This window comes from Trichosurus vulpecula, chromosome 5 (genome assembly GCF_011100635.1).
Source record: "Trichosurus vulpecula isolate mTriVul1 chromosome 5, mTriVul1.pri, whole genome shotgun sequence".
Taxonomy (NCBI): Eukaryota; Metazoa; Chordata; class Mammalia; order Diprotodontia; family Phalangeridae; genus Trichosurus; species Trichosurus vulpecula.
Genome location: NC_050577.1, coordinates 185,108,336 through 185,122,462, shown reverse-complemented (window position 1 = coordinate 185,122,462; position 14,127 = coordinate 185,108,336).

Below are 14,127 nucleotides of genomic sequence, written 5' to 3'. Positions count from 1 at the left end.
AGCATATTTTCACCTGAAGTCTGAGCTTTTAGAAACGGCAGAAGCTCTTAACTCATTTATGTTTCAGTAATGATGATAACATAAAATGAAAAATGTCTTAAAAAGCAATGCCATGTTCTTAAAGCATTTAAAAAAGCAAATAATTGACTTTCCCTAAGAGATTCATTATTTGTATTCTATCTATGGGTTGTTTCTACATTATATGAAAAGTACCATTCATAAGATTCCAGAGGACTGATGATGATCCGTGTCCTTTTCTTAATCCTCATTTTCTTCTTCTGCCCCTAAGTCTTTGACACTTGATACTCCCTTCTCTCTGGGTTTTTGGGAAACAGGAAATTCTCTCCTGGTTCTCCTTTTACTTAACAAACTGTTCCTTCTCCATCTCCCATACTGGATCCTTTTTTAGATCATATCCTCTAAATGTAGGTGTCCCTCAGGGTTTTGTCCTGGGTCCTTTTTTCTTTTCCCCCTATACTACTTCACTTGGTTATCTTGTCAACTCACGTGGATTTAATTATCATTTCGATGCTCATGATTATCAAATCTACCTTTTCTGAACTCTCTGCTGACTTCTAGTCTCACATTTCCAACTGCCTTTCAGACATCTTAAGGTAGACATGTTAAACTCAACATGTCCAAAATAGAATTAATTATTTCATCACCCCCCGCCCCATTCCCAACCCTTTCCCCCTCTTACCTTCCTTATTACTGTCAAGGGGAATACCCATTGCTCCAGGCTTGCACCCTTGGTGCTGTCCTGGATTCCTAAATATCTCTTACCCTCCCCCCACCCCCCATCCCATATCCAATCTGTTGCCAAGACTGGTCAATTTCACCTTTGCCACATCTCTCAAATATTCCCTTTTCTTTCCTTTGACACTGTTACCACTCCAAGGCCAGGCCTTTATCACTTCTTGTCTTGACTATTGCAGTAGCCTGCTGGTGGGTCTGCGTGCTTCAGGTATCACTCTGATGCATTCTCCTTTCAGCTACCAGAGTGGTTTTCCTAAAGCACAGTTCTGACTTTGTTACTCCTCTACATGTTACCCAGTGGCTCCCTGTCACCTCCAGGGTTAAATACAAAATCCTTGCTTGGTGTTTTGAAGCTCTTTATAACTTTGTCCCCTCCTGCCTTTCCAGTTTTCTTACATTTTACTACTGGCCACATACTCTTCCATCCAGTGACACTGGCCTTTTTGCTGTTCCACGGACAAGACACTCCATGTCTTGGCTCTAGCATTTTCCCTGGCTTTCCCTGATATTGACGCTCTCCCTCCTCACCTTCATCTTTTGACTTCCCGGCTTCCTTTAAGTCTGAACTAAAATCCTTTCTTCTGCTGGAACATTTCCCAACCCCTCTTAATTCTAATGCTTTCCTTCTCTTAATTATTTCCTATTTATCTCATATACAGCTTGTTTGTATGATTTGTTTGCTTGTTGTCTCGCCCATTAGATTGTGAGTTTCTTGAGTGCAGGAATTGTCCGTTGCTTCTTTTTATATTCCTAGTACTTAGCACAGTGGTACATATTAGGTAATTAATAAATTGTATTTGCTCCATCTCTTTATGGAGAGATAACAGACTCTAGATGCAGATTAAAATATGCATTTTTGGCTGTGGTCAATGTGGGGATTTGTTTTGTTTGTTTTGTGTAACTGTATATTTGTTACTTTGTTGTTGTTCATTCTTTTCAGTCGTGTCTGACTCTTTGTGACCCCATTTGGGGTTTTCTTAGCAAAGATACTGGAGTGGTTTGTCATTTCTTTCTCTAGTTCATTTTATAGATGAAGAAACTGAGGGAATCAGAGTTAAATGACTTGCCCAGGGTCACCCAGCTAGGAAGTTTCTGAGGTAGGATTTGAACTCAAGTCTCCCTGATGCCAAACCTGGTCTGGTGCTCTATATACTGTGCCACCTAGCTGCCCATATTTGTTACTAGAACTTTGTTTTTCTTTCTTTTTCTTTCCTTTCTCCCTGCTGCGGCTTTCCTCCCCCCACCCCCCGCCCCCCTCTCTCCCCACCCCAGCCACGGAAATGAGTTTAGCAAACAGAAAGGGAATAAGGGTAGTAGTGATAGGGAAAGGAAGGAAGGAAGAAAGGAAGGCAGGAAAGAGGGAAGAAAGGAGAGGAAAGGAAGGAAGGAATGTAGGAGAAAAGGAAGGAAAGGAAGGAAGGAAAGAAGGGAAGGAAAAAAGAAAAGAGGGAGGGAAGGAAGGTCATTGAGGCATCTTTTTTAAAAAAATGCAAAGAAAAGAACAAAAGAAAAGCCAAAAAGAAGACAGGAAAGATTGCTTTGAAAGCTACAGGTTGAATTTATTATGTACTTAAAAAAATAAGCTGAACATAATAGTTATCTATAGTTCCATGTACACCCTTTTTTTTCCTGTTCTGCTTTTTATATGGAAAAGCCCATTTTATTTGGTATTTGCTAAATTCAGAATAAAAATACGCTTATATTAAAAAGACTTGCTGTGTACAGCAAGTGTTCTTAACCTGAAGTTCACAAACCTCTAAGGGATCCTGGGTATAGAGGAGTTCGCGAACTTGTATGGGAAAAAGTTATGTCTTTATTTTTTACTAATCTCTAGCAAATTTAGCATTTCCTCAATTATGAATATAGACAACAAAAGACTTTGTCCCCAGTAGAAATGAGAGGTATTTTCACATCAGATTACAATTGTTGCAGACATCTGAAAAGTATCATTTATGTTCATCACTACATTAAAAAAAAAGGCTTATCACTTGTTGCTAGATAGGATTTGATTGAAGTCTTCCATTGCAAATGCTTGTGGATGATGGCCAACTACGGTGTACCTCTGGGCCTAGTACCTCAGCCACCAAATAGGAAAGCTATGTGTTCTCACAATGGTGACCCAGTCATCTATGTTTCTTTCCCAATTATTTGTTGATTCATATATGAAAGGAGTTGAATCACTTTTATTGTTTTTTAAAGTTTTGTGAAACTTGGCAGTTCAAATGAGAATTTTTAGCTCTGTAAGGCAGTGTGCCCTTGTGGGATATGAGTATAAACTAGGTAAATTCAAACATCTGTCAATTTAGATAACTGTTGAAGTGTGCTATTTAAAGTAATTTCTTATTATTGCTAATAGATTGCATGGCAATACCGCTCTTCCTTTTATTTGAATTTGTCTTTATGCTGTCTTTTTGTATAACCTGTTTTGAAATAAAGGCATGCACACTCAATATGTTGTACAAATGATATTTGTTTATTATCATTCCATGAAAATACTGTTTATTTAAAAAATAAATTTGTGAGAAAACTGTGAACAGTATCAGAAATGAGAACCATAATTTCTAGGAAAACATAGAAAGCCATGTGACTCCATACCCAATAATTTAAGCTGAATTCCAGACAGGACATGATTCATGTGTTTCTGCTGTAATAAAAGTATCTATTGGAGGGTTAAACACCATGAAAAGTGTTAAAAGTTTGGATCAATTACAATGCCTGTGTTACTTTATTTTATTTAATTGTTACACGATTTTCTTAAATCTCATACTTTATTTTATTAACATATAATTATTTATTTGTATATTTATCAAACAATTTACTTAAAAATCAAAAACATTGAGTTTTGAAAAAACTAATTAAATCGAATATTTTATCTCTATTATATGTATATACTTTATTTTTTCTCAGAACCAATTTAAGTTGAAACATTGAAGGAAAGGAAGTATGATGAAGGTTGTATTTTACATAGGAAGAATAAAGCCAGCAAAACTGAAAGAACACCTTACATCTGCCCATTCTGAAAATGCATCTTAAAATTTCTTTTTTTTTCCCTTGTGAAGGTAGCACAATTCAAAAAAAGTTGGAATGCTTTCAAAACTTGGATTTGCCACTTCACAAAAACCTTCTCTTGAATCATCATCTAAGGATGCTTACCAGATTGCCAAAGAAACAACAAACCTACACTCTTGGAAAGATTGTAGTAAAAGCCATAGGCACTTGAAATGGTTGAGCTGGTTTATAGATTGAGATGGGAAAAAAATTGGAAGTGGTTCTATTGTCAAATGCTGTGACATATTCTAGAATATCTGATATATATATATATATATTTTTTTTTTTTTGATATTTTGAAGCAGGTCATTGAGGAATTAGCAGCCTTGCCATTCTCCTTCCTTATGCTACTAGAGGAAACTACAGACATTTCTCAACATAGCTAGCTTTTTGTTTTTATTCACTAGATGGGGGTTAATGCCATCAAAGAAAAAATTCTGATTTTATGAATCTGTTTGGAAAGTTACAAAAGCTGACTATGTTTTGGAAATGGTAAAGGTTTTATTTTTTTTTCCCAAACAAAACTGACTGGAAGGAAAAAGCTTCACAATCCTTGCACAGGTAGAACTCCTGTGATGCTTGGTCACACATATGGTTTTGCTACCCTAGTGAAGAAAGAAGCTCCTTATGATGTTGTCACATTGCTTTTTGAAAAAATAATATTTTATTTTTTCTCAATTGCAAGTAAAACAATTTTCAATATTAGATTTTTAAAATTTTGAATTCCAAGTTCTAACCCTCCCTCCTTCTCTTTCCCCTTCACTGATATAGGTTATGCATGTGCAGTCACACAAAACATATTTTCATATTAGTCTTGTTGTGAAAGAAAATACAGGCCAAAAAAAAACCAACCATGAAAAAAATAAAGAAAGTGAAAAATAGAGTATTTCAATCTGCATTCAGACTCCATAATTTTTTCTCTGGTAGTGGGTAGCATTTTTCGTCATGAGTCCTTTGGAATTATCTTGGATTATTTTATTACTGAGAATAGCTAAGTTATTCACAGTTGATCATTGTTCAGTTTTGCTGTTACTGTGTACAATGCTCTCCTGGCTCTGCTCACTTCACTCTTCAACAATTCATGTAAGTCTTTCCAGGTTTTTCTAAAGTCATCCTGGTCATCATTTCTTATAGCACAATAGTATTCCATTATAATCATATACCACAACTTGTTCAGCAATTCCCCAATTGATGGGCATCCCCTCAATTTCCAACTCTTTGTCACCACAAAAAGAGCCGCTCTAAGTATTTTTGTACAAATAGGTCCTTTTCCTTTTTAATTTTTTAAAATCTCTTTGGGATACAGACCTAGTAATGGTATTGCTGGGTCAAAGGGTATGTACAGTTTGATAGCTCTTTGGACATAGTTCCAAATTGCTTTCCAGAATGGTTGGATCAGTTCAGAGCTATACCAACTGTGCATTAAGTATCCCAATTTTGATCTATCCCCTCCAACATTTATCATTTTTCTTTTCTGTCATGTTAGCCAATCTGATGGGTGTGAGGTAGTGCTTCAGAGTTCTTTTAATGTGCATTTTTCTAATCAATGGTGATTTAGAGCATTTTTTCATATTACTATACATAGTTTTTGTTTCTTCTGAAAATTGCCTGTTTATATCTTTTGACCACTTATCAATTGGGGACTTCTATTCTTGTAAATTTGACTCACTTCTCTATATATTTGAGAAATGAGGCCGGTCACATTGCTTTTTACAAAGATATACACTGGCAACAAATACTCTTCTAAAAACCCTTGAAATAATTGTCAACATTCACGAAGTCATCATCTTTAATAGAAGCAGATCTTTGAATTGTTACATTTAAAACATATTTTGTCAAGAAATGAGAGCAGAATATGGAATGTTTAGCACAGAGAAGTTTGCTGGTTTTAAGGGAACAAGTCTTAAAGTGTTTTTATGAATTAAGGATGGAAGTTTACTTTTCATGGGGGAAAAAATCTACTCTTGGAATGAATACCTTGAAAGAAAATATTTTGTCCATTGGTTAGGTTACCTGGCAGATATTTTTTATGATGTGAATGAGATAAATGCTGCTCATGATTATGAATGGTACTGAAAAATTTTGTGATACCTTGGCCAAGTGGCCAATAACAAAGAAAAGAATAGAAGATGACGTATTGCAAACTTTCAAATGCTTCACCAAGAAGGAGCTGAGATACAACATTCTCTGAATTTCTTTGAAAGGAGAACTCTGTGAACATCTGGAAACACTTCGGAACTTTCAAAAGCTATTTCTGTTTTTATGGCAATAAAGTTGAACCATGGATTCTTAATCCTTTTCCTTTTGATGTAAGCTGTATCATAAATGTTGACCTACCCAAAGAGGAACTCATTGATTTTAGGACAGAAAAAAGATAGCCAAGGTACTATTGATTTTTTGATCATTTGAAGTTTTGTTTTCTTTAAACCCAAGTTTAAGGCTTATCTATTCCTGTTCAATTTGATCTTACTGTATTTGGCTCAATGTTCTAAGCTGTCAAGATATTTTTGAATCCTGATTCTTTCATGCAGTACCTTAGCTATCTCTTTTTTATGGTTGGAATTTAACTTAAAAACTAAGGAAATTCTGGTATTCCTTGAAGGAATCCTATTCTTACTTTGTAAAGCAAGCTATGGAAACTCTAATTCTATTGGTAACAATATGTCTTTACGAATTAGGATTTTCAACACTTGTAGCCATTAACACAAAAAAATCAAAATTAGTTGGATGTCCAACATGACATATGTTACCTTGTCAAGTATCACCCCAAAGTTTAATGTTCTTTTTCAAATTAAACAACTTCCTACTCATATTTATTTAAAAAATAAAATCTACCTTTAATTTATCCTTATTTTAAATGTATTGTCTTATTATTTGGTATGTTAAGAAGCACATATTATCGTATCACACATCAAAAAAACTATTTTGCAAACAACATTTCAATATAACTTAATTCTTTTATGATCCTCTGTATTTTAATTAAAAAAATTATTCTGAGAAGGAGTCCATGGACTTCACTGGACTACCAGAGGGGCCCCATGATGCACAAAGTTACTCAAGAGTCCCTGTTGTAGACCTTTCTATTCACAATTTATAGGGTTAATACCATATGTCCCCGCCAAGTTTGTGTATTACAACCAACTCCTCATATAGCTTGCTAAAAAGTTACCTAATTTGTGGATTTCTGAGTTGGAAGAGACATGAAGAATCATCTTACTCCGTTTCATTACTGCAAAAAGAACCCCTCTACAATGCCATTGGCAGCACATTCCTCTTTTGGCTAACATTAATTGTTAGGAAATTTTTTCTTACATCTAGCTTAAATTTGCTTCTTTGCAACTTCTACTCTGCCCTCTGTCTAAATAGATTAAATCTAGAACCCCTTCCATGTGATAGTCAGCCAAACACTTAAAGATAGCTGTCACATTCCCTGTGATCCTCTTTAGGTTAAATATTCTGTGTTCCTTTGACTGTTCTTCATTTAACATAGACTCAAGGCCCTTCAACATTCTGGTTTCCTTCCTAAACTGTGGTACCTTGAACTGAACACAATGCTGTTTATGTGGTACTGTTACCTCCTTATTCTTGGACACTGCCTCATATATACACATATATGTGACATAGGATATATTTTATATATATTATGTAGAAGTATATTTTATTATAAATAATAAAATATATTTTAATACATAATTATCATTTGGTTTTACATAATCGTTTTCAAATATGTACCTGATATATCCAAATATATGATTCAGCATGGTATAGAATTATAGCCTTGGAGTCAAGAGTTCTGGGTTCAAGTTTTCCTCAGACACAAAAAAGCTATGTGACCCTGGACAAGTTAATCTCTGAAATGAATGCCTTACTTTCATCTTCCATAAGAATCAGAGGAGTGAGCTCAATGGCCTCTAAGGTTTCATCTAGCTCTAAAGCCATAATAACATGATCCATCCCTGGAGAGAGGGGATTGTGTATTTACTAATATAGCTTACGATCACACTATTTTTGGCTGCCATATAACCCTGGCTTATATCGAGCTTGTAGTCAACTAAAATTCTTAAAATCTTTTTCAAACAAACTCCTGTCTAGCCATGTCTCCCTCCATGTTGTACTTGTGAAGTTGATTTTTTTAAACTCAAGTTTAAGGCTTATCTATATTTATTCAATCTGACCTTACTGGATTTGGTCCAATGGTCTAGGATTTTAAAGTATTTTAAAATTTTGATTCTTTCATGCAATACCTTAACTGTCTCAGCTTTGTATCATCTGAAATTTGGATGGCTTGATTGTGTATGCCTTTATCCAAATTATTTATATAGGGGCAGCTAGGTGGTGCAGTGAGTAGAGCATTAGCCTTGGATTCAGGAGGACCTGAGTTCAAATCTGACCTCTAATACTTGACACACTTACTAGCTGTGTGATCTTAGGCAAGTCACTTAACCCCAATTGCCCTGCCTTCCCCCCTCAAAAAAAAAGACAAATAATTTATATAAATGTAGAATAAGACCTAGTCAAACACAAATCCCTGGGACTTCCAAGTTGACATAGGACCATTAATGACTATTCTTGGGCTTGGTTATTCAACCATCTACAAATCCATCTCTACTGTATTTTAGCCCATCCTTCTCTATCTTTTCCACAATAGCTTGAGAGACCTTATCAAATATTTTGCTAAATTCAAAGCAAAGTATAGCTACAAGCATTTTTCTAATCTATCAGTCCACAGTCCATAAAAAAAATGAAATATAAAAAATGAAGTTAGCCTGACATGACATGTCATTGATGAAGCCATGCTAGTTGTCTTGGATCAGTGCCTTCTTTTCCCAAGGTATTACTTAATCTTTAATAATACATCCTAGAATCTCACCAGTAATCCGTGTCAAACTCACTGGCCTATAGGTGAAGAATCCATATCTCCCCTTTTCTGAAAATCAGAAGAACAGTTGAATTCCAGTCCTATGATGCTGCATTCATATCTGCTAGTTCCTTTGGTGTTCAAGGAAACGGTTCATCTGTACTCTGACTTCCACTAGTCACTCTCTCTCTTATTATCTCCTTATTTTGGGAACCAGCTTCCCTATTAGTCATATTTCTGGGCCAAAGACCATTCTTAAAACAGTAGCAAAATAAGAAGTAAGCATCTTTCTCTTTGTTCTGTCTTCAGTTACCACCATCCCATGGGCGTTGGGTTGTGGTCCTAGCCTGTCTTTGATTCCTGTTCTTCCTCTCAATATAGCTAACAGCAACAAAACCCTTTTTGTTGTCTTTAGCTCTTCTTGCCAGCCTTAGTTTATTCTGAGCATTAGCATTCATAGTTTAGCTTTATCTTTCTTCCTTGATTGTGCTACACTTTTGTATTCATCTTCTAGTGAAGAGAGAGATAGAATTAGAGGCAGCGAGAGGTACTAGATAGAGAGTACCACCCTTGGAGTCAAAAAAACCCTGGCTTGAATCCTGTCTTTGACATGTAGCTGCGTGATTACGGGCAGGTTACTTAACCTTTCTGAGCCTTGGTTTTTAATATCTGTAGAATGGGATAACAGTACCTTCCTTACAGGATTATTGTTAAGGACAAGATGAAATAATGTATATAAAGTGTTTTGCAAATCTTAAATCTTTATATTGTTATTGTATTATATTTTATTGCCTCCCTTTGTTTCCATCTTCTGGATACGTCTTTAAAATTTTTTTTTTTTGCTTTTTTGGTTACTAAAACTTAAATACACAATAAGAAAAGAAAAAGGAATTATAAGCTTAAATATTGAAAAAAATACAAAATAAGAAAAGAAAAAAAGCATGTCATGTGCACAGCAGAACGTAAGAGAGAATTCAAAATATATAACACATTTCCATTTTAAAAAAACCTATATAATAAGTACCATGCATTGTACTGGGAGCTATCCATCTTTTCTTTGCTTCCTTGTTAGTTTTCTTTTGTTCTCTGCTGTGCACTTCTTACTTTGTTCCTTTTTTTCTTCCTTCCCTCCCCAGGAGGCTATAATTAAGCACAGATATATTAATATATAGATATAGCTATATAGATAGATGTATATATACATATATATGTATATATATATACACATATATATACTTACATACACATGTAGACATAAACTTTCCCTAACAAATTCTACTTCTAATCTGTTTGTGCATATCTCTTATTTCTTATCCCTCCTAACTCCTCTACCTTACTTCTATCTGCTATCTTGCCCTCCTATTACTTAACCTACCCCTCACCCCTACCCCAGGATCCCTCCTTTGTCCTTCCATTCCCATTAATCTAAACACCCTTCTATACCCTCCCTTTAACCCATTCCTTTCCCCTCCCCTCTAGAGATCCCTCTCTTATCCTCTTTCCCCTCCCTGTCCCCTTAATGTTTTGTTTCTTTCTGAATTTAGAAGACTTTTATACTCTTTTAGATATATATGTATATGTTCTCTCTTGAACCCATTCCCAATGAAAGTAAGTTTCCAGAACTAACAGCTGTCCTCTCCCATCTAATTCCTCTGTGTTGTTTCTTCCTCTGACACTTCATTTGTAGAAAATAGTTACTCTTTTTAGCTGTTCCTAAATGGTTTTCCTTTTTAAAGTCATATCATGCTGAGGTCTACCCCAATCTTTCTTATGAACTACCCAATTACCAATAACAATCTTAGACATATGTTTTACATTTTACATACATACATAAAAGGCATATAGTCTGTTCTTACTGAATCTCTTGTAATTAGTCTTTGGTATATACCTTATATTTCTCTTGGCTCTTATATGTCAAATCTATTTAGTTCAGGTTTTTCTGTTTTTGTTTTTTTTTTTTTAACAAAGTCCTGAAAATCTGACAGTTCATTAAATGTCCATTTTTTTTTCCATTCAGGATTATACTTTGCTTTGCTGGGTATGATATTTTCAGCTGGAATCTCAGTTCTTTTGTTCTTCGATATATAGTGTTCTGAAACTTGTGGTCTTTTAGTATCACCACCACTAGGTATTGTGTGATTCTAATGGTGGAACCACCATATTTAAATTTTTTTTTCTTGTTGCTCATAATATTTTATCCTTGAGCTGCAGGTTTCAGAATTTGACTATAATATTTCTATGGGTTTTCCTCATAGGATTTCTTTCAGGTGGTGATTGGTGGATTTTTTCTATTTGTACTGTCCCCACTTGTTATAAAGCTTCAGGACAATTTTCTCTAATTATTTCTTGTATTATTGTATTAAGATTCTTTTTTTGATCATAGCTTTCAGGTAGTTTGATTATTCTTATGTTTTCTTGATCTGTTCTGTTTTTCCTATGAGATGTTTCACATTCTCTTCTATTTTTTTATTCTTTATATTTTGTTTTATTATTTCTTGATCTCTTATAACTTCACTGGCTTCCCTTTGCCTTTTCTGATTTTAATTGAATTGTTTTCTTCCTTAAGATTCTGGATCTCCTTTTCTAATTGGTTGACTTTCTCTTCATAATCTTGTTTTTCTTGGATTGCTCTTTTTTTTTTTTAAAGTTTTTCCTCAGTCTATCTCATTTGATTTTTAAAGTCTTTTTAAAATTCTTCTGTGAATTCATTTTGAGCAGGTGACCATTTGATGTTACCCTTCAGGGTAGGAGAGGGTTTCTTTGCTTCAGTATCCTCCTCTGAGGATGAACCTTGGTCTTCTTTATTTCTATAGTAACTCTTTATGGTTAGATTCTTTCTCCTTTCCCTGTGCATTTTAAAAAATTTGTAGTAGCTTAGTTTTTTATAATCACCTCTAGTCCTGGGGTATGGGGTATGGTGCATGGTGCCTCCGGATTCAGCGACTTCAGTTCTCCCCTCTGGCCTGGAACTGGAACCAAGGCCTCCAGCCTCTTGTAAGTGCTCACAGCCAGAGGTGTCCCTGCCCCACTGTTTCTGCACTCACCTGGGTGTGCTGCCTCCTTTTTCGCCCTTCCCATCTCTGCAGCCCAGCTGGGTCTGGCTTTCCTTGTTAGCAGAGGCTCCCTCTATCTTCCTAGGCTCAGATGCCCAACCCCCCCTCCCTGTCTGAGGGGTAAAAGTTCTTGTGGTCAGCCCAGTCCAGGGCTTGCTGCTTGTTGTTTAAGTGGGCCTAGGACCTAGCCTGGAGGTGCTTACTCTTCACAGAGACCAAACCTAGTCCTGGGACTTTTCTTCAGATCTTCTCCAATTGTCCAAGGAGGACCCCTGTTCTGCCCCATGTTTATTTATTTTTACTGCTCAATATTCACCGTGACACACTGTTTCATCTCTTTTGTGGGGGGAAATCTTGAGAGCTTGGAATTTTCTGACCTACTCTGCCATCTTCCCAGAATTCTCTTGGATATGTCTTTTAAAAATGTAAATTGTTTGCTGAGTTTCCTGTGCATCTACACTGTTCCCTTTCAATAACTATTCTCTATCTTTCTCATTGAAATGTCTTCTCTTTGAGTCTTCAGAATTTTAATTTTGAAAACTTCTCATTCCTTTCGGATTGACTTAATATGTGAGATCCTACAAAGCTCTTCTGAGTTTTGCTTTTGAACCAACTTGTGAGTGCATGTATCCATGCATATAGGTGTGTGTTTTTGTGAGCATAATTTTTTCATTTTCACTGGAATAATTCAAGTATTCCCTGGTCATGATTGATGTATGTTCACATACTTTGGAGGAAACTTTTGAAGGGGGAGTCTTTATGTGCACCTGGTAGTTATTTTTTAATTGTTACATTTGAGCTATTACATAAATACTGGGGGCTATGAAATTAATACTTATACTACTGTAAACAGAGGTTGCGCCTTTGGAGTAGCCGAAAAGCAAATGCAAAATCGTCCATGTGTCTGTAACGAGCTACTATATGGAAACCTGGAATAGCATTCAGTTAAATTTTCTTAAGGAAAGAAAATTATTTAGGAACATTCTTCACCTCATAATTTTTTTATTTTACTTATAGGAATGCATACACGTTCATGTAAAATTCAATTTAAACCCGTAACAGGCAGTGTAATACAGTGGAGAGAATTGGGAATTTGGAAGCAAAGGACCATTTTTTAACTCTTACCCTTTTCACTCCCTATGTGACTTTGGGCTGTTCACTCCCTCTCTTTGGGTCTTGATTTCCTTATCTGTAAAATGAGGAGGTTGGCTTGGTTGACCTGTAAGGTGCTTTTGAGTTCTAAATCTATAATCCCATGAAAGCAATACTCTTTTGGTTGGGAATTCATTTAGTGAAGCCACATACAACCAATTTTTTTTTAAAGAAAAAACCCATCATAATTACATACTATAAATGATTCTTTGTGGAAGCAGTCAGAACATATATAAAGCATAGCCAATTAAGATAAAAGATATTAAATCTCATAGTTACTAGATGTGGTTCATGCATTAAGCACAATAAATTATGTTTGGGGATTTTAAATTGTCAACTGTGCTTAGCACATGGTAGGCATATAATTGCTTGCTTCCTCTTTCAAATGCTTATTTCTTATTTGGGTTGTTTGCAGAGCATTCATTAATTCAGCAAAAGTAAATGATAACTTTTATGCAAGGAATTGTGCTAGATGGTAGGGGAAGATACAAAAATTTTATTTCATTAAATTCTTTTGCTTTGATTTGAAAAAAAAAAGGTCCTCTCAGTTTTGAAAGATATAGTCTTTTAATTTTTTTCTAGAGTGACTTTTAAAATTCAAATCACTTATCATTTGGAATTTACTGTGGTAACTAGTGTACAATTCTGATCTAAGCTTATTTTTTAATTTTCTGGTTGATTTAAGAAAACGATTTTTAATCATGTAATTTTCTTTTTTTATACCTTGCTGTCACTTTTCACTAACTCATTCCCATTTCCAATTGAACTCTCTTTTATATTAAATAATTCCTAATTTAAAATTATGGTTTCATTCTTGATTTTTTTGAGTTAATAACATTTTAATCCAACCCCCCATTTTGCCTCTATGCTTTTATATTCTCAGTGTGTTTCTTGCATGTAGCAAATTGTTGAATTCTGTTTTCTAATCCTTCTGCAATCCTTTTCTGTTTTAAGTGTTTAAGCCTCTTTAGTTTTCTTTTTTCTTTCATCAAGCCCTGTTTTATTACCTTAAAAAACAAAACAGCCCTAGGTATCTACAGCTTGTTTTGCTTGAAGGAATCCTATTCCAGTCTCTACCCACATGCATTGCCTTCTCTCCTTCCCATGCCCTGCTCAGCCCAGACCCAGATACTTGGATATGACCCTTAAAAAAAACAACAACTGAACAGCCCTAGCTGCCTACAATTGGTTTTGCTTGAAAAGATCTGATCCCAGATTCTACCCTGGAAGAGAGAAATATTTCCTCTCTCTCCCACTTTC